The following is a 22,082-nucleotide window of genomic DNA, read 5'->3' as shown; positions in this document are numbered from 1 at the left end:
AAGCTGTGAACATTTTTGACGCTTTGTGTTCGGAGCGCAATGGCGTGTGAATTACACTACTGGCCATTAAAATTGCTACGCCAAGAAGAAATGCAGATGATAAACGGGTATTCATTGGACAAATATATTATACTAGAACTGACATATGATTACATTTTCACGCAATTTGGGTGCATAGATCCTGAGAAATCAGTACCCAGAACAACCACCTCTGACCGTAATAACGGCCTTGATATGCCTGGGCATTGAGTCAAACAGAGCTTGGATGGCATGTACAGGTACAGCTGCCCCAGCATCTTCAACACGATACCACAGTTCATCAAGAGTAGTGACGGGCGTATTGTGACGAGCCAGTTGCTCGGCCACCATTGACCAGACGTTTTCAATTGGTGAGAGATCTGGAGAATGTGCTGGCCAGGGAAGCACTCAAACATTTTTTGTATCCAGAAAGGCCCGTACAGGACCTGCAACATGCAGTCGTGCATTATCCTGCTGAAACGTAGGGTTTCACAGGGATCGAATGAAGGGTCGTAACACAACTGAAATGTAACGTCCACTGTTCAAAGTGCCGTCAATGCGAACCATAGGTGACCGAGACGTGTTACCAATGGCACCCCATACCATCACGCCGGGTGATACGCCAGTATGGCGATGACGAATACACGCTTACAATGTGCGTTCACCGCGATGTCGACAAACACGGATGCGACCATCATGATGCTGTAAACAGAACCTGGATTCATCAGAAACACCGACGTTTTGCCATTCGTGCACCCAGGTTCGTCGTTGAGTACACCATCGCAGGCGCTCCTGAATCTGATGCAGCGTCAAGGGTAACCGCAGCCATGGTCTCCGTGCTGATAGTCCATGCTGCTGCAAAAATCGTCGAACTGTTCGTGCAGATGGTTGTCGTCTTGCAAAATTCCCCATCTGTTGACTCAGGGATCGAGACGTGGCTGCACGATCCGTTACAGCCATGCGGATAAGATGCCTGTCATCTCGACTGCTAGTGATACGAGGCCCTTGGGATCCAGCACGGCGTTCCGTATTACCCTGCTGAACCCACCGATTCCATATTCTGCTAACAGTCATTGGATCTCGACTAACGCGAGCAGCAGTGTCGCGATTCGATAAACGGCAACCGCGATAGGCTACAATCCGACCTTTATCAAAGTCGGAAACGTGATGGTACGCATTTCTCCTCCTTACACGAGGCATCACAACAACGTTTCACCAGGCAGCGCCGGTCAACTGCTGTTTGTGTATGAGAAATCGGTTGGAAACTTTTTCTCATGTCAGCACGTTGTAGGTGTCGCCACCGGTGCCAACCTTGTGTGAATGCTCTGAAAAGCTAATCATTTGCATATCACAGCATCTTCTTCCTGTCGGTTAAATTTCACGTCTGTAGCATGTCATCTTCGTGATGTGGCAGTTTTATTGGCCAGTGGTGTAATTTTAACTATCCATCTTCCTCGTGCTCTTCCCTTCATCCCCATATTAAGTATTTCAGAATTTATACACTGAAGCGCCAAAGAAACTGGTGTAGGCATGTATATTCAATAGAGAGATATGTAAACAGGCAGAAGACGGCGCTGCGTCCAGCAACGGCTATATACGACAACAAGTGTCTGGCGCCGTTGTTAAATCGGTTACTGCTGCAATAGCAGGTTAACTAGATTTAAGTAAGTTTGATGTGGTGTTATAGTCGGGGCACGAGCGATGGGACACAGCATCTCCGATGCAGGGATGAAGTGGGGATTTTCCCGTACGACCATTTCACTGGTGTACCGTGAATATCAGAATTCCAGCAAAACATCAAATTTCCGACATCGCTGCAGCCGGAAAAAGATCCTGCAAGAACCTAACCAACGTTGACTGAAGAGAATCGTTCAACGTGACAGAAGTCCAACCCTTCCGCAAACTGCTACAGATTTCAGTGCTTGGCCATCAACAAGTGTCAACGTGCGAACCGTTAAACGAAACATCGTCGATATGGGCTTTCGGAGCCGAAGACCCACTCGTGTACCCTTGATGACTGCACGACTCATAGCTTTACGCCTCTCCTGAGCCCGTGAACGACACTGGACTGCTTGAGACTGGAAACATGTTGCCTGGTCGGACGAGTCTATCGAGCGGAAGGACGTGTGCGGGTACGGAGACAGCCTCATGGACCCTGGATGCCTGCAGCGGACTGTTCAAACTGGTGGAAGCTCTGTAATGATGTGGGGTGTGTGCAGTTGGAGTGATACGGGATCCCGGATACGTCTCTGACAGGTGATCACCTGCATCCGTTCGAGTCCATTGTGCATTCCGATGGATTTGGGCAATTTCAGAAGGACAATGCCACACCCCATTTCCGCTGGCCACCACACTCCTCAGACATGAACGTTATTGAGCATATCTGGGGTGCCTTGCAATGTGCTCTTCAGAAGAGATCTCCACCCCCTCGCCCTCTTACGGGTATATGGACAGCCCTGCAGGATTCATGGTGTCCATTCCTTCCAGCACTACTTCAGACATTGGTCGAGTCCATGTCACAGCGTGTTGCGGCACTTCAACGTGCTCGCAGGGGCGCTACACTGTATTAGGCAGGTGTACCAGTTTCTTTGACTCTTCAGTGTATATTCGTATGTCACAAACTTGTCGCCTACTTCGACATTTGGTTTTGCAAAAATTTGCTTCCACGCCTTTATTAAGCGTTATCTCTTTCTAGTTCCATATGTGGATGTCAGCTTACCTACTGTCCACTGTAAAAAGAAACGGCTCTGAGCACTATGGGACTTAACATCTGAGGTCATCAGTCCCCTAGAACTTAGAACTACTTAAACCTAACTAACCTAAGAACATCACACACACCCATGCCCGAGGCAGGATTCGAACCTTCGACCGTAGCGGACGCGCGGTTCCAGACTGAAGCGCCTAGAACCGCTCGGTCACACCGGCCGGCCTACTGTCCACTGTCAGACTTCTTCATAATACACGATATACGAACAAAACCAAGTCTAAGAAGTCCGACAGGGACCTGAAAATTCACCAAATCTATATTTTGTCTGTCACCGGAGCGAAACATCGTCGACCTTGCACTTATTTCGTAACCCCGCTTTGTGTGTGATACACTTGTGCGTATTAACTCCAGATCCGTGATATGCATTATTAGTTTCTGACTGGAAGTCGCTAAAGTCACCGAACTGAAAGGAAGTTGCCGATATTTCCCAGTGTTATGTAATATAGTTTCTTAAACCGTAATAAGAGCTTTGTTACTTTTTGGGTGTTTTTTTTAAGATGCCAAATAATAATCAGTTAAATTCTATACATGCCTCACTGCAGGTCTTACTTCAACTATCGACTCTAAACCGAGATTGAATTCTAGTCATAGATGTTAACCGCATTTACAGCAGAATCTCCTTTTTTCTGTCCACTGGCACAAGTGACCTCGACAAAGAACACACTGCTATTACCCACACCTGGAAAGCAGCATCTCGAAACGGCGAAGCTGGTCCGCTGTTGGAGTGGTACTTTCGTGAATATCTATGGACAACTGTTGAAAGAGGGTGAAAGAACGAGTAGACAGAAAGCTGTCCACTTCACACCTGAGAACGTGTGGGTCGAAGGTTTGCCTGCTCAGGATAGCCGGCGATCTGTGGCACATCTGACGAAAGAGTACAACGCTAATGGAGACGTAGTTGTTTCGGAACAGATTCAGCGTACAATGTTGAATATGGACTTTGTTGCAGATGACTCCTACGTGTTCCCATGCTGACTCAACAACATCGTTAGTTATGATTGCAGTGAGCACGCGATCATCGAGATTGGACCGAGGATCAGTAGAAACCCGTCACCTTGTCGGATGAATCACGTTTCCTTTCACACTAGGTCGATGACCGTTTCCTTGTCATTCAGGCGAGGGTCTGATAAAAGGCACACAGTGCAAGAAATGCAGGCCTGTGTGGTGCAGTATTATGTTGTGGGAGAACTCAACCTGGTCTTCCAGCAGACCACTGATGTAACAGGAAGCAACACGATAGCTGTGGACTTCGTAAACATCATTACGGGGTACCTACGAGGGTCACTCCAAAAGAAATGCACACTACTTTTTTTGAAATCCATCTTTTGTTCTACATGTTTGAAAGTTTTACAGTGTGTAGATACAGCCTTTAGAAACAATATTTTCATTTCTCCACATAATTTACATCCCTCTCAACTGCCTTACGAACGGTAGAATTCTGGACCAACCCGTTGGAGCCACTGTTTGGCAGCGTGCACAAGGGAGTCATCATCTTCGAACCTTGTTCCACGAAGAGAATCTTTCAGTTTCCCAAAGAGATGATAGTCACATGGAGCCAGGTCAGGACTGTAAGGCGGGTGTTTCAGTGGTTCCCATCCGAGTTTTGTGATGGCTTCCATGGTTTTTTGACTGACATGTGGCCGTGCATTGTCGTGCAACAGCAAAAAGTCCTGCTTTTGCCGATGTGGTCGAACACGACTCAGTCGAGCTTGAAGTTTCTTCAGTGTCGTCACATATCTATCAGAATTTAAGGAGGTTCCACTTGGCATGATGTCCACAAGCAAGAGTCCTTCGGAATCGAAGAACACCATAGCCATAACTTTTCCAGCAGAAGGTATGGTTTTGAATTTTTTTTATTGGGTGAATTTGCATGATGCCACTCCATTGATTGCCTCTTCGTCTCTGGTGAAAAATGATGGTGCCATGTTTCATCACCTGTCACAATTCTTACAAGAAATTCATCTCCACCATTCTCGTACTGTTCCAAAAGTACGCTGCATACCGTTTTTCTTGTTTCTTTGTGAGCCACTGTCAACATCCTGGGAACCCACCTGGCACAAACCTTTTTTAACGCCAACACTTTCAGTATTCTGCAAACACTTCCTTCCCCTATCCCAACGTAGCATGACAACTCGTTCACTGTGATGCGTCTGTCAGCAGTCACCAATTCGTTAACTCTCTGCACGCTGTCTGGAGTGTGTGCAGTACGAGGCCTGCCGCTGCGAGGAGAATCTTTAATATTGCCGTGCCCGCTTTCATCACGTAACCTGCTAGCCCACCGACTATCTGTACTGCGATCGACAGCAGCATCTCCATACACCTTTTTCAAACTCTTGTGGGTGTTTCCCAGTCTCGTTTTCACAGCACGTTGCTTATGACGAACGTCAAGTGTAGCAGCCATCTTGAAGAGATGCTGTGACGGCGCCACTCACGGGAACAGGTTGAACTAAGTTTGAAAACAAGCGGGGAGGATGTATCTACACACTGTAAAACTTTCACAAATGCAGAATGAAAACTGTATTTTTACAAGGATAGTGTGCATTTGTTTTGGAATGAGCCTCGTACATGCCTTCATGCTTTATGTGTTACGTAACGAAAATAGCAACTTCCAGCAGGATATTTCTCCTTGTCACAATGCCAGAATGGTGCTACACTGGTTTGCAGTTCATGATGGTGAACTGACGTTAATGTCTTGGCCACTAAATTGGCCTAATGAGACACCTCTGGGACGGTATCCAAATGCGAACTGACACAATATTAAGCAAGTCATCGTAATGGCTCATCAGCGCAACTTATTGCAAAGGTTAGGGTAGGGGGGGGGGGAGGGAGGGAGGCGGGTGGAAGGGAATATGGTCGGGCTGTTAAATGACAATTCAGCAAGTTTCATCCTTGAGTGACGATCAGAGGGAGGCAAAGAGCGACACTGTAGCCTAGAATACTCTGAAGCAGACTAAACGCTTAATGGCCGAGCGTAACCGTAAATGGCGGTAATGCTTGCTGAGCACGTCTCGTACGGAGCAGACGCTCTGTGCGAACGCGCCGTCCTTCCAGACGAGGCCGGGCCGAGGTTTACGGGCGGCCAGACCCTCGCCTCGCCTGGCAGTACTAAAACGGAATGCGCCAATTACGGCCGATAGCACAATTCATTACGGCCGCAGCCAGCCGGTGTGGGGAGCGTAGCGGTCCGGGCGTGTGCTATCTGGAGAGCGGCTGCGCCGTGGACCCAGAGATAGCTGCTGCCCTGCCTCCCCCCCTCCCCCCCCCCCCACTTCTCCATTCTGCGACGTCTACCCACCTCGCCTCGCTCGACCGATAATTGCTCGTTGGGCGGCTTCGGCCGAACGCCGTTCTATGGCGCCCAAGACTTGTCGAAGTCGTGGTCGTTAGCGCTGTACTTTGCCTCACCCCTCCTTCGCTCCCCCCCCCCTCTTCCCTCTCACCATCTCATCTACCTCTCTATCTCTTTCCCTCTCTTTCTTTTTCCTGTTCACATGTACGAAAACTTTGCCTGTCTACTGCTCTTTTTTATTTTTTTTTTTTTTTTTTGCGAAATATGCTATCTTCCAGAACATCAGAGGGTGAGCGAGAAATCGGCTGGTCCATTTCGTTATTTTTCTGCTTCCTTGTTTCGCTGCATTCTAAAGGTACACTGGAGAGCGATTTGCGCTGAGGATTCCCGCGAGTTATCTGTGAGGCAGATACCAAATGAACCGAAGAATTCGACATTAGGAACGAATGGTTGCTCGAAATGGAACCAGCGAGATAAGAGATTCCACACACTGTGTATCCACCCGTATTGTAGGCAAATTCCAGAAGAAAATTGGCAGACGGTCAGGTAACATTTCAAGAGAGCCGAAGGAATATTAAGATACACCGTAAGTCCGAAAAGTTCCGAGACTGATTTTATTCCTGGTGTGTAAGCAGCTTTAGTGTATTAACTGTGGTGGCAGCTTCAACTAACAACAGCAAACAACAGCTGTGCGTTCGACCAGTCAGTTGTGAGCAGGCACTGTTAATGTGGCAGACATGCGGTCATAGTTTATCAACGTTGTTGTGTCACAAATTGCAATACAGCAACTAACTGAACATCTCTAAATCAATTGTTAATAGCATCCAGAACGATATTTTCACTCTGCAGCGTATTTTGCACTGATATGGAACATCTCTGGCAGATTATAACTTTGTGTCGGCCTGAGACTCGAACTCGGGACCTCTGCTTTTCTCCGGTACGTTTGCTACCGACTGAGCTACCCAACCAAAGCTTTACTTCAGGCAGTACCTCATCTCCAACATTCGAAACTTCAGAGAAGTTCTCCTGCGAAACTTGCAAGACTATCACGCCTGAAAGAACGGATATTACGGAGACTTGGCTTAGCCAAAGCTTGGGGGGATGTTTCCAGAAGAAAATTTTTCACTCAGCATCGAACTGTGCGCTGATATCTTAAAGACATTCTTCAGAACGCTCCGAAGAAGAGAAAAGTGTGTGCAAAGTTTGTCCTACGTACCATGACTCGAGAACAAAATCAGTAGCTCGTGGACTCCTCTCACGACTTGGACTGAAATGGAAAAAACAAGGAGATGCAGAAGTTCACATAAAGGGTCAACGCTTTGACGACACAACTGACATTCCAACCATGTGACGCGTGAGCTGAACAACGTCTCAAAGGAAGACTTTTCGAACGTTTTGACATGCTTGTATGAACGTTTTGTGCAGTGTACGCAAGTGCAATCGGAACGTAATCGGAATGTAATGACCGTCTTGCTCACAAAATTATTTTATTGTACATCTCCAGCCTCAGCTTCCATAAATGATGTCGCTATCGGTTTCGATTCCATATAAAATAATGATCACATGGTTTTAATTTGTTACATAACGTCTCATCAAAAGGATGCGTACAGAACTTGTACTACTACTGTGCGCTTATCTTTGATAATTCACTGTATGTAATCTAACGATGGAATTCTAAGAACTCGAAACACTAATGATACCAATATACACTAGGTGATTAAAATTATCCGGACACCTGGCTGAAAATGACTTACAAGTTCGTGGCGTCCTCCATCAGTAATGCTGTAATTCATTATGGTGTTGGCTCACCCTTAGCCTTGATGACAGTTTCCACTCTCTCAGGCATACATTCAATCAGGTGCTGGAAGGTTTCTCCGGGAATGGCAGCCAATTCTTCACGGAGTGCTGCACTCAGGAGAGGTATCGATGGCGGTCGGTGAGGGCTGGCACGAAGTCGGCGTTCCAAAACATCTCAAAAGTGTTCTATTGGATGCAGGTCAGGACTCTGTGCAGGCAAGTCCATCAGGTATGTTATCGTCGTGTAACCTCTCCGTCACAGGCCGTGCATTATGAACAGGTGCTCGATCGTGTTGAAGATGCTGTCGCCATTCCCGAATTGCTCTTCAACAATGGGTTCAAATGGTTCAAATGGCTCTGAGTACTATGGGAGTTAACATCTGTGATCATCAGTCCCCTAGAACTTAAAACTACTTAAACCTAACTAACCTAAGGACATCACGCACATTCATGCCCGAGGCAGGATTCGAACCTGCGACCGTAATTGGTCACGCGGTTCCAGACTCAAGCGCCTAGAACCGCACGGCCACACCGGCCGCCTTCAACAGTGGGAAGCAAGGAGGTGCTTAAAACATCAGTGTAGGCCTGTGCTGTGATAGTATCACACAAATCAACAAGGGGTGCAAACCCCCTCCATGAAATACACTACCACACCTTAACACCACCGCCTCCGAATTTTACTGTTGGCACTACACACGCTGGAAGATGTTCACCGGGCATTCGCCATACCCACAACCTGTCATCGGATGGCCACATTGTATATCGTGATTCGTCACTCCACACAACATTCTTCTACTCTTCAATCGTTCAATGTGTTTACGCTCCTTACACCAAGCGAGGCGTCGTTTGGCATTTACCGGCGTGATGTGCGGCTTATGATCAGGTGCTCGACTATGAAATCCTAATTTTGTCACTTCCTGCCTGACTGTCATAGTACTTGCAGTGGATCCTGATGCAGTTTGGAATTCCTGTGTGATGGTCAGGATAGATGACTGCCTGATACATATTACGACTCTCTTCTACTGTCGGCGGTCTCTGTCAGTCAATAGACGAAGTCGCCCTGTACGCTTTTGTGCTGTACGTATCCTTTGACGTTTCCACTTCACTATCACATCGGAAACAATGGTCCTAAGGACGTTTAAGAGTGTGGAAATCTAGCGTACAGGCGTATGACACAAGTGACACCCACTCAACTGACCACGTTCGAAGTCCGTGAGTTCCGCGGAGCGTCCCATTCTGCTCTCTCACGATGACTGATGACTACTGAGGTCGCTGGTATGGAGTGTCTAGCAGCACCTAAAATGAAAAACATATATTTTGGGGGGCGCCCGGATATCTTGATCAAATAGTGTATATTGTGAGATATTGAACAAGGATTGGCAGTGTTTGCTACATTTTATTTTTGATAATGTAAACGATGACATTCTGTCAGACTCAGCAAAGCTTTTGGAAGAGCAGTTGAACGGAATAGACAGTATCTTTAAAGGATGATCTTAGACGAAAGTGAATTTAAAAAAAAGCAAAGATAATGGAATTTAGTAGAGTTGAGGGAATTAGATTAGGAAATCAGGCACTAAAAGTAGTATATGAATTTTGCTACTTCGGCAGTAAAATAACTGATGATGCTTGAAGTAGAGAAGACATAAAATGTAGACTGACAATGACAAGAAAAGGGTTTTAGAAGAACAGGAATTTATTAACACCGGAAATAAATTTAAGTGTTTGGAAGTCTTTTCTGAAGGTATATGTATCTGGAATATAGCCTTGTATGGAAGTGGAACGTGTAAGATAAACAGTTCAGTTAAGAACTTTTGGTATGTGGCGTTACAGGGTAGATCGAGTGTACTGAACAGAGTTGAGTGGAAAAGAAATTTGTGGCGCAACTTGACTAGAAGAAGGGATCGGTCAGCAAGATATATTCTGAGACGTTAAGAAAGTATCAATTTAGTATTGGAGGGAATTGTGGGAAGTAACAGTATGCTACGGTCGCAGGTTCGAATCCTGCCTCGGGCATGTATGTGTGTCATGTCCTTAGGTTAGTTAGGTTTAAGTAGTTCTAAGTTCTAGGGGACTGATGACCACTGCAGTTAAGTCACATAGTGCACAGAGCCATTTGAACCATTTGAAGTAACAGCATGTAGGTTCAAATGGATGTAGGTTTCAGCTGTTATTCGGAGATGAAGAGGCTTGCAGATGATATAGTGGCATGGAGAGTCACAACAATGTAATTTGCTACTTGAAAACAGATGGCACTCTACATATGTATCGCAATTCGTTATACGTATGAACACAGTCAGTCGTGTAACTTTGAGTGTGATATTTTTAATTTCAGTGTATAGGAAAGATCTTCTACTGTTTTACGACATAGTTTAATATTGTCAGGCAAACTATTCTAAATTATCTTAAGTGAATATGTGAGCGTGTACCCAAGATAGCATTGTATTGACAGTTAATTATGAAACATATTTCATGTGTCCTCCCCCTTAGTTTACAGGACACCTGGTGACATTCTGAAGATTGAAACTTGTTGTTATAAATCAGTATTTATCATCAGTTCCTGTTCATGGAGCTGTGATCTTTTTTACATGCTTAATGATAATATTTGTGCGATCTGAAGCCAGGAAAATACAATAAAAGAATTTTTCGGTAAATTGAGGATAAGAAAAATCACGAAAATAAACGTAATTTTTTTTTTCGTCACCGGCGGCTAGTTATCGCCTAGTAAAACATTTCTACAGCTGTTTCCAGAGTCGAACGACTGCCTACAAACCCGTAGGAATAGATTCTTATCAACACATCTAATACACTTTACACAAGGTGAACAAAAATTTGCGCACTCGTCACCATAGTGCGGTTGCTTGCGTACTAACTGTACAAAAAATATCTCTAAAAAACTGTTTCTGGTGTATATTTTCGGTAGAAATTGGACGTCGAAGAAGGGGAGTTCGGCCACACTGTAGTTACGTCTCATAAGTACCTTAATTAAATATTATGTTTCTGTTCTGCGCAGTTAGTGGAGTACAGTTTAGCCAGAGAATACTCGAATTGGTGAGTTCGATTGTGGGTCGGTGTGCAGTAACGGGTATTACTGGTTAAACAGTGAATCTGGCAGGTTAAGGTACGTGTGATGCCTCTGCTACCGGGGAATAGATAATTCCGGCACGTTAAACTACTTGTGACGTGTATTAAACTGGATACATATCGTGGCCAGAAACACCCTGAAAACCTTGTAAGGTTGGTGCAGGGTAGGTTGCGCTGAGAAACAATTGTTACGAAAAAATTCGATACAGCGCGCCGTTCCAAAGTTAATTACCATTGAAGTTAGCCCATCAGGACGTTGTGCAGGCAAATTCAAGCGGATCGCCAAATACAATTAGTGTCAGTTGTTCTCATAGCGTAGATGACAGCGCACGAAATTTCTCAGCCTTTAACTCGGATTCGATCGATCCTTACTACCGTCCCATGTGCAATAAATATATATATATATATACGGAAGATATCGGTTTGTTTCCCGTTACACACACACACACACACACACACACACACACACACACACACACACACACACACGCACACACACACACACGCACACACACAAAAGATTTTGAAGCGGAATTTTACCTTGCCACTCGATAGAGAGGTCCCAGATTAGTCTGCTGTGACAACTGTTTTGTCGATATGTATCTACAGGGACAGTACAACTCGAAACATAACGATTACTCCAGGAGCGGCAGCACTACCCCGGCCCGCATTGACCGCTAGCGCCAAGCATGCAGCGCTACTCAGTCACTGCTGTGTTGATGCTTATTCTTCGTGTTTTACCAAATGTTTAAATGTGTGTGAATTTCTATGGGACCAAACTGCTGAGGTCATCGGTCCCTAAGTGTTTTTACCGTCCCTATTAATACATATCCATAAAACATATATAGCACTAGATAAAGCTGGGACCGATCTATCGAATCAGCGCGTAAGATTCCGCTTTAAAAATCAATTTATTTGTAACGTGAAAGAAACCGACTCTTTTCGTCGGCAGTGGGCGTCGCTTGAAAGACGTGGTATGCTGTATTTGTTTGGGCTGCCTCCAGTTGCACAATGCAAAAACGAAATTGCAAGTGTCTCCTGAAACACCAGAGAAAATGCTCCTGAAGGCGTAGGAGAGACAACCTGTATACATTGCTTGATTTGTAAAAAAAGAAAATAGAAAGGTTCCGCTACTGTGACCTTCCATGGCATGTTTTTGAAATTACCATGTTCCGAATAGGAAGGAGTGAAACTCACCTGATATTCAATTGCAAATACAATGGCAAGTGCCGGCACTGTTAGACTCAGCTAAGAGAGAAAAGGAAAATATAACATCTACAGGAAAAACGATCAATTCGTATTATTTCTGATCATTTAACATTTCTCCTATGGTTTTAATTGACAAAAAAGTTTAGATGACAGGGACACACCAATAAAACATAATCATATGACCATTACTCTTTTTATGGGATGGCTATTAACATTCAATAAACTCTCGTAGGCTTGGAGCACAGGTAAAGATAGTGAGCCAAGAGAACTAGAAGGGCATCCTTTCCAATCACTGGAGCTCAAGGCTCGTATACTCCAATACACCACAAACAAGTGCATGGTATGAGAAGGATAATCATGCATCTACAGCGGAAAAGGTTGTTGTTGTTTTTGGGGAAGGAGACCAGACAGCGAGGTCATCGGTCTCATCGGATTAGGGAAGGATGGGGAAGGAATTCGGCCGTGCCCTTTCAGAGGAACCATCCCGGCATTTGCCTGGAGTGATTTAGGGAAATCACGGAAAACCTAAATCAGGATGGTTGGACGCGGGATTGAACCGTAGTCCTCCCGAATGCGTGTCCAGTGTTTAACCACTGCGCCACCTCGTTCGGTGCGGAACAAAGCCATCCACTTGGCACTCCTAGTTCTGAAAAATAAGTATCAGGACACGTATACTTAGCAAGTATTCCATTCATGAACTAAGAATCAGGAATTTAGTAAAGTTGCCGAAATTTATCTGACTAGAATGTCGCTCCTCAGAACGAACGAGACCTGATCACATCTATGCTTACCATCACGAATTCAGCAAGCTGATTGTCTCCAAGTCCAACGGTATTAGTCGCAAAGCTGCCAGCATGAGTCTTGCCTCTTTTTCCTTCGGAATCCAACAGCCGAGAGACTTCTACTTCCGATCCTAGAAACAGAACTCAAAACTCTGCTACTTGCATCCTGAGCTCCCCCTAGGCTCCGCGTAAGAAGACGCGTACGCCAGTTTGTTAGTCAATCACGTACAACTGATCCGCCAAACACGTAGCCGGCACGGTAGCTCAGCGTGTTCGGTCAGAGGATTAGCTGCCCTCTGTAATAAAAAAAACTGAGCTAATCGATCAACAACGAACTTAAACGGATGTCTTACGACGTCCGCCCCGAGCAGATGCAACGAACGAAAAAAACAGCCGGCACGGTAGCTCAGCGTGTTCGGTCAGAGGGTTAGCAGCCCTCTGTAATAAAAAAAAAACTGAGCTAATCGATCAACAACGAACTTAAACGGATGTCTTACGACGTCCGCCCCGAGCAGATGCAACGAACAAAAGCGAACAAAACGAGATTTAAAAATAAATAAAACAGGTAAGAGACTGTTTCCAGTTCTTGTTCCACTCTACGTTAAATTTCGGTGACTAGCCAACGTGGCAGAGAGAAGCTGACTTTCCCTCATCATCTGCTAACGAAATCATGTGGAAATTTTGCACGGACGATCGCGTAGAGAGAGGAGAAGGCCAGGAGCAAGAGAAACTGTATATGTTAGCGCAATTCACTCCCCTGCCACCAGTATGTTGCAGAATTTTAATCCTTTTAGAGGGTATTCTGCCGTGAGAAGTACAAAAACTGCTTCTCTTTCCACAATACAACACGAGGCTTGTCCGAGCATCTAAAGAGAAGACACATTCGTTCAGCCACTCGGGTCGTAGTGCCTCAAGTTCGGCCCGTCAAAAAGAATCAATAAGACAATCAAACGGGGCTTACCTAAGTTTGTGTCTAGCGTCGTCATCGTCGTCGCGTAGCTTGGCAGCTGCAAGACGTCTCTGAAGCCGCCTCACACCTCCAGAGGAACATCTTCCATGGTCTTGGAGGGACCCTCATAATACATGGTCACTGACGGAGCGGTGTACGGGCCAATACAAATCTTGCTTCACGAGCACTCGCACCAGATATGGCCCGACTCATAGGTGAAGTCGTAATTCAGCAGTAAATAAGAATTCATTCGCTCAGGGGAGTAAATGTTCATACTCGATCTAGGCAACGAAGACCATCTACCGGGTGTTCAAAAAGTCAGTATAAATTTGAAAACGTAATAAATCACGGAATAATGTAGATAGAGAGGTAAAAATTGACACACATGCTTGGAATGACATGGGGTTTTATTAGAACCACCCCATATTGCTAGACGCGTGAAAGATCTCTTGCGCGCGTCGTTTGGTGATGATCGTGTGCTCAGCCGCCACTTTCGTCATGCTTGGCCTCCCAGGTCCCCAGACCTCATTCTGTGCGATTATTGGCTTTGGGGTTACCTGAAGTCGCAAGTGTATCGTGATCGACTAACATCCCTAGGGATGCTGAAAGACAACATCCGACGCCAATGCCTCACCATAACTCCGGACATGCTTTACAGTGCTGTTAACAACATTATTCCTCGACTACAGCTATTGTTGAGGAATGATGGTGGACATGTTGAGCATTTCCTGTAAAGAACATCATCTCTGCTTTGTGTTACTTTGTTATGCTAATTATTGCTATTCTAATCAGATGAAGCGCTATCTGTCAGACTTTTTTGAACTTATGTACTTTTTTTGGTTCTAATAAAACCCCATATCATTCAAAGCATGTGTGTCGATTTGTACCTCTCTGTCTACATTATTCCGTGATTTATTCAGTTTTCAAATTTATGCTGACTTTTTGATCACCAGGTATATTAAAATCAGAGGACTGCATGGGGAAATCTCATTCATTGATCTCCTGCAGTTCCTTCCAATGATAATCATGGTCTTGCCTGCTCCCTTCCTATTAGAGGGGCGAAATGTAAACGAACAGCATGAGCAGAATTGGTAATGTCCCAGCTGGCAATTACTTGGGTCCTTTCAGAGTAACTCTTTCTATTTGATAAGTAACGTAGTACTCGCTGCTTCGCACTCGTAAACTGTATGGTCTGTAAAGTTGTTTTTAATCGAATTTTTATGTTGTTCACAAACTGCAACATCTAAATTTTTCACGCTAATTAAGGCTGTATGTCTGACCTCTTGAGTTCTTGTGGTGGTATTTCCGTTAAAATTTCGTGCCCTAATACATATTTCTGTGGAATTCAAATACCATTTTTCATAGATTTAGCTTTCATAAAAATTTTCATTCTCTATTTCAACCCCTTACGGGCTGAATGTCGATAAAACACTGATGTGCGTGTTTTCCCTTTCTAACTGAGAAGCCTAATGCAAATTTTCAGAGATTTAGCTACAAAAACGCTTTCTTAATGAAACATTTCGATAAAAACTTTCATCCTCTATTTTATCCCGCTAGGGCTGAATTTTCGAAAATACGGAAATATGTAGCTTTTTTTTTTTTTTGTTTTTTTTTTTTTTTTTTTTTTTTTTTTTTTTTTTTTTTTTTTTTGTAGCCGAGAAACCAAATATTAATTTACATCCATGTAGCTGAAAATGTCTTTATTAGAACTTTAATAATAATTCATTTTTAAAATAAAATTTCATCCATTATTTTATCCTCTTAATGCCTGAAATTCCAAAAATAGTGAAGCCAATTTTCTAGTTCTAGCTGCAAAATTGTCGTAATAGCAACTTTCCATCCCCTATTTCACCCTCTTGGGAGTGGAATTTTGGACAATCTCTTATTAAACGAAGCTTATAGTGTAAGATCATCCTTGGCGAACTGGCCTGGGCGATGATGAGTTAGTGAATCAGTCAGGCCCCATTTCACCCCCCCCCCCCCCTTAGGTGTTGAATTCCCAAAAATACTGCAACACGAATTTTTTAAATTTCTAACCCAGAACCCAAATTCATATTTTCATAGATTTAGCTTTCAAAACATTTTCATAATGAAATGTTTTCCCAAACACCTCATTCACTACTTCCCCCCCCCCTTGAATTTCTAAAAACTCTGAAACACTTTTTTTTAATTTGTAACAGAGAAGTGAAATTCAAATTTTTTTAGACGTGTCTTTAAAAATTCAATAGTAATTCTTTAATAATGACTTATTTACAGAAGATAAATTCACCCACTGCTTTACCCTCATAGGGATTAAATTTCGAAAAATGCTGAAATACTTATTTCTTTATTTTCGACCGAGAAACCAAATACCAATTATCGTAGTTGTATGTTTCAAAAGTGCCTTAATAGCGACATATTTTCAAACAACCTTTCATCCCCTATTTCACACCCTGAGGGCGGAATTTTGAAATACCCCTTTGTAAACGAAGCCTGCGGTACAAGACCAACATCCTATCCACATTTCAAGATTCTATCTTAGCGGTTTGGTCTCGGCGATGATGAGTCGCCGGCCGGGGTGGCCGAGCGGTTCTAGGCGCTATAGTCTGTAACCGCGCGACCGCTACGGTCGCAGGTTCGAATCCTGCCTCGGGCATGAATGTCCTTAGGTTAGTTTGGTTTAAGTAGTTCTAAGTTCTATGGGACTGATGACCTCAGAAGTTAAGTCCCATAGTGCTCAGAGCCATTTGAACCAATCTGTAATTATTTAATACGAATTCGGAAAGGAGAGTAGAATGAAAGACATGCTGTGATCGACAGTGGTTACTGCGGTGACAAAAGGCATGGGATAGCGATATGCGCATACACAGAGGCGGTAGTATCGCGTACACAAGGTATGAAAGGGCAGTGCATTGGCAGTGATCATGGTTGCATGACGGAAACTAGCTGACTATGAACATAGAAAGGCAGTTGGAGCCATATGCATGGGACAATGCATTTGGGAAATCGTTAGAGAATTCAGCATTCTGAGGTCAACTGTGTCAGGAGTGCGCCGATAATACCAAATTTCAGGCATTAACTGTCACCGTGGACAACGCAGTGGCCGACGAATTTCACTTAATGATCGAGAGCAGTGGCGTTTCCGTAGAGTTCTCATTGCTAAGAGAACAACAACACTGCTTGAAATAAACGCAGAAATCAATGTGGGACATACGACGAACGTATCCATTACGACAGTGCGGCGTAATTTGGCGTTAATGGACTATGGCAGCACACGGTCGACGCAACATCGCCTGCAGCGCCTCTCCTGGGCTTGTGACCATGTTGGTTGGACTCTAGACCAGGGCTTAACAACTGGCCGGTTTTGAGCGCGAGTACTCGCGTCTGCTCAGGCACGTGCTCGCGAGCAGGTGCAAGGTCGCGGAGTAGGGAGGGAGGGGAGGGAGGGAGGGGAAATGCGCGCGCACGTTTGAATGTGATCTCGCGTTCTTAACTAGCCATCTGAATGCTTTGAACATTTTACTACAAGGTAAAGATCTGCTAATTACTCATTTGATAGATCGAATACGAGCTTTTAAAATGAAATTGACACTTTGGGTGAGTCAGCTGGAAACAGGAAACCTAGCTCATTTTCCTAAATTATCATCCATGCAAGATGTTCACAAAGACTGAACGTTATTCACATAGTTTAGTTGATCAGCGCTTTCAAGATCTGACAGCACTAGACAGTGATTTTGATCTGTTTTCTCCATATTCAGCGAATACTTAAGAGATTCGTCCTGAGCTGCAGCAAGAAATTATTGACCTGCAGTGTGACAGAGAATACAGAGACAAATTTCAGAAAAGAAAAACATTTTGGAATTCTACAGACACTTCCCTCAGGATAGATTTCCTCGTTTGCACAAACTGGCGGCTACAATAATATCAATGTTCGGTTCCACGTATGTTTGTGAACAACTGTTCTCTGCAATGAAATGTAACAAGACGCGCCTGAGAAACGCATTGTCTGATCGAAATTTAAACTGCACGCTGCGCCTAAAATGCACAAGAACAATTACTCCGAACATAGACGCAATTGTAAAGGGCAAAAAGTACAAGATAACCGAGAATCCCACACTTCAGTGACACCTTTTATTGTGTAACAGTTCACAAATTAATGCGAATGTAAAGGCATACACTAAGCTAATAAAATTATGTGGTACGTGTACATTCTCCTTTATTTGTTACATTTGTCGCAGTAATAATTCGTGAGTGATATCCCTGCAGGTGGCCGCGGATGTACATTGACTGGCGGCAGCTGTTGTGTGCCCCACGTGACTTTCCCCGCTCTCCGCTCTGGTCCGGTAGTGGGGGTAGCGTGCTCGCGCCTCTCCGTGCTCGCGCCTTGCTGCTCACAGCTTGCTCCGCGAGCACGTATGTTGTGAAGCCCTGCTCTAGACTAATGTTAACCGTAGCCTGGTCAGATGATTCCCGATTTCAATGGGTAATATCTGATGGTAGATTTCGAGAGTGGCACAGACCCCTGAAACCGGGGACCCACGTTATCAACAAAAAAATGTGCTAGCTGGGGGTAGCTCCTTAATAGTGTTTTATGGATGACAATAAACGAAGCCACCGGGCCACAATTGATCGCACTTGGTTTGAAAAACATTATGGACAATGCGAGCGAACGGTTTGGCCACTCAGATCGTCCAACATGTATCCCGTCGAATATTTATGGGACTTAGTCGAGAAGTCATTTTGTGCACAAAATCTTGCACCAGCATCACTTTCGCAATTATGAACGGCTGTAGAGGAAGCATAGCTCGATAGCTCTGCAGGGGGATTTCCGACGACTTGTAGAGTCAATGCCACGTCGAGTTGATTCACTACGCCGAACAGAAGGAGGTTCGACACGATGTTAGGAGGTATTTCATGGATTTTACTACATCAGTGTATTAAAATAAAATATTACAACTGGTCGCTTTTAACAATGTGGTATGTACTCATATGGTCCCATCTGCATAATTGTAGCATAGGAAGTTATTTCTGTCCTATTTATTTTGTAACTGGTTGTTTTTCTGCGCATTATTTATGCCATGTTTGACTAATAATTGTTGCTTTCAACATTAAAACAACTGTTGTTGTAGGGTATGTATCGTTTGTGAAACAGTGTATGATACAGCATTAGTGGCCAGATTAAAATTAGAAGAAAAAAAAAAAAAACAGTTACATCTAGACCCGCAGTTGAACTCTCCAACTCTATATTATTTTAAAGCAAAAATCTACACGACGTCTCTTTACGCTCATTCTTATACCTTCACCCACGTAATCCATAATACTTATATAGTTTCGGACATTAATTGTTTTGCCTTCTGTATGGTGACCACAAAGGAGAAACCCTTTTGTATCCCAGAAAAAACATTGGCCATAATTCTTTCAGAAGATGAAATCGGTTTCACCTGTTTTGGTAGGGAGCCTCATTATGCTCTGGCCGTTGTTTCGTTTGTTAAGTCACATGGTAGACTCACATCGTGTCCACTAGTAACCAATCATAGTACAAAATTATTGGTACGTCTTGGCAAGATCAAAGGCATTTAGTCGACACTTGCCTCTAACTAAGCATTCTACGTAATTCGCATTACACCCATTACAAGCATGTTATAAGAACATGTTATAAGAAGTCTTACATTTAAAACAGAATCCAGTATTCAAAAAAATATATGTCATAAAAAAGTGGGAACAGTAATAGCAGTACAAGAAAAAAGTTATTTTCGCTCATGAACATTAGAACAGTTGTAACCTCCCCACTATATTTTGCTTGTATCTGAAATTTAGCCCAACCTCACCTCCCACTCTACAAAAATCTACGTATTACGAAAACTATGTCCCCATAAACTGTTATCGAAGCTAAACTCGTGTGATAACCTTTGACCAAACAGAACCTAATTTGAACTGAACTGTAAATGTTCAGAAAGCAATTTGTCTTTATATTGACTGCGCAACTGAAGTAAAACGATTATCGGGCCCTAATCAAAATTTTCACTTACGTCGCGCCCTGACACAATTGTTGGAGATTTCTCGAAAGTACAACAGCAAATAGCAAGCAGGCAGCGGCTAAGCTACATTTCTATTTCTAAATGAAATTTTCAAACTATATTCAAACTCTGAGATGTGATGTGGAGAGTACCGATTCCTATGAAATGATATTCCAAGACAAGATTGTAGAATGAAGTATGTATTCGAAAAGACCGAGTAAAACTTCGCCTGATGTACAAACTTAACATACGTCTAAACAATACTATGGTTAACAATCTGAACAACTATTTAAAAAGGATACAATGTTAACAAAGAATTTATATAAAAACCAAACAGCTCAATCAGTTGATAGGTCAATGCATGACTCAGGGGAATGGGGTGGTCTTTCTTTCTGCTCTGAGCAAGTTAACCAGCTGGCAGTAATCATTCCTAGATGCACAGTGCTGCAGTCTTACCTCAGACTTCTTCTCTTCAAAAATAATGACATTATTCAACATATATATATATATATATATATATATATATATATATATATATATATATATATATATATATATCCTTGCTGTCCTTTACAATCAATCTTTCTTCATCTGACAGATCAGTCACAAGTCCACACAGCACTACAGAATACGTCCATCACCTACCACCATTCAACTAAGAAAGTATCAGACTGCGCAAAGGCAAAGACTGTGGCAGGACAAGACCAAAGATTGTTTAACAATAAAGTAACTTTCTCACTCTCTGACATGCACATCGACAACATACAAAAACCAAAATGATATGACCACCTTACATAGTAACAACATACAAAAACCAAAATGATATGACCACCTTACATAGTAACAACATACAAAAACCAAAATGACATGACCACCTAACAGCCCGCATCTCGTGGTCGTGCGGTAGCGTTCTCGCTTCCCACGCCCGGGTTCCCGGGTTCGATTCCCGGCGGGGTCAGGGATTTTCTCTGCCTCGTGATGGCTGGGTGTTGTGTGCTGTCCTTAGGTTAGTTAGGTTTAAGTAGTTCTAAGTTCTAGGGGACTGATGACCATAGATGTTAAGTCCCATAGTGCTCAGAGCCATTTGACCACCTAACAGTAAAGACAAATACACGCACGCAGAGCGCTTCCAGCAATGGACGTGCGCTCTTTGAAGAGGGTGAAACATTGCCTGACAAAAAAAGTTAAGCACCCCGAAGACATGGTCGGTTCGTACACACATACACACACACACACACCATCGGTGGATATGGGCATGACCAGAATTGCAATTATTTGTGACAGTTAGAACGACCCGAAAACAATTTTTTTTTCGTGTATAATGTTGTTACCAGATCTGGTAGAATATACGACAGGGGTTAACACCGTCAAGTGTTGAATGATCAATCGTGTCAGAGCTTTATTAGCATCAGACAGAGTTTGAAAAGGGCCACATTGTTGGTATTCATTTGGACGGATGCTCGAATCGTACAATATTCAGATTTGTCGGACATTCGGATGTCACAATAAACCGATGTTGGACTGCATGGGAATGTTAGGGCAGACGTATACATCGTGAAGGTTCCGGTCGACCACATCTGAGCATCACAAGCGAGGACTGCCAAATCTTAACTCGATAAAATCTGCTCGTACCATCAGAGGACAAGTAATGAATCGCTTTCAACTCTCTCTGTCATCCCGCACCATTGGTTGCAGACTAGCAGCAGACGGACTGGGGAATAAACTATCACCCGACGCATAGATTGCCTGTAACACCACAAGCAAACGGCTGCGTTTGGAGTGGTGCCGGGACGTGGACACGTGGACTGCTGATGAATGGCGTCGTCGACTTCAACAGCGAATCGCAATTCTGCGTTACCCTGGATGACCATCGTCGGCGAGTCCGGTTGCAACCTGGGAAGAGATACCACTCTTCCATTGTTTTGGAGAGGCGCAGCAGTGTCACTGGTGGCGTCATGGCTTTGGGAGGCATCGGGTATGAGTTCAGGTCACTGCTGGTAGTGACTGAGACAACTCTGACGACACTTAACGGCAGGACATTCCGTGCCCTCATCTGTTGCCTCTCAAGCGACAGAATCGTGGTGCCAGTTTTCAACAGGACAATGCTCGTCCACGCATGTCACGTGTCTCTATGAACTGTGCTCCTGTGGCCAACTTATATGTACCCAAGCAAGAAAGTAGGAGTGATATGCTG

This window comes from Schistocerca nitens, chromosome 1, assembly GCF_023898315.1.
Source record: "Schistocerca nitens isolate TAMUIC-IGC-003100 chromosome 1, iqSchNite1.1, whole genome shotgun sequence".
NCBI classification, from domain to species: Eukaryota; Metazoa; Arthropoda; class Insecta; order Orthoptera; family Acrididae; genus Schistocerca; species Schistocerca nitens.
Note: the sequence above shows the minus strand (reverse complement) of the source record.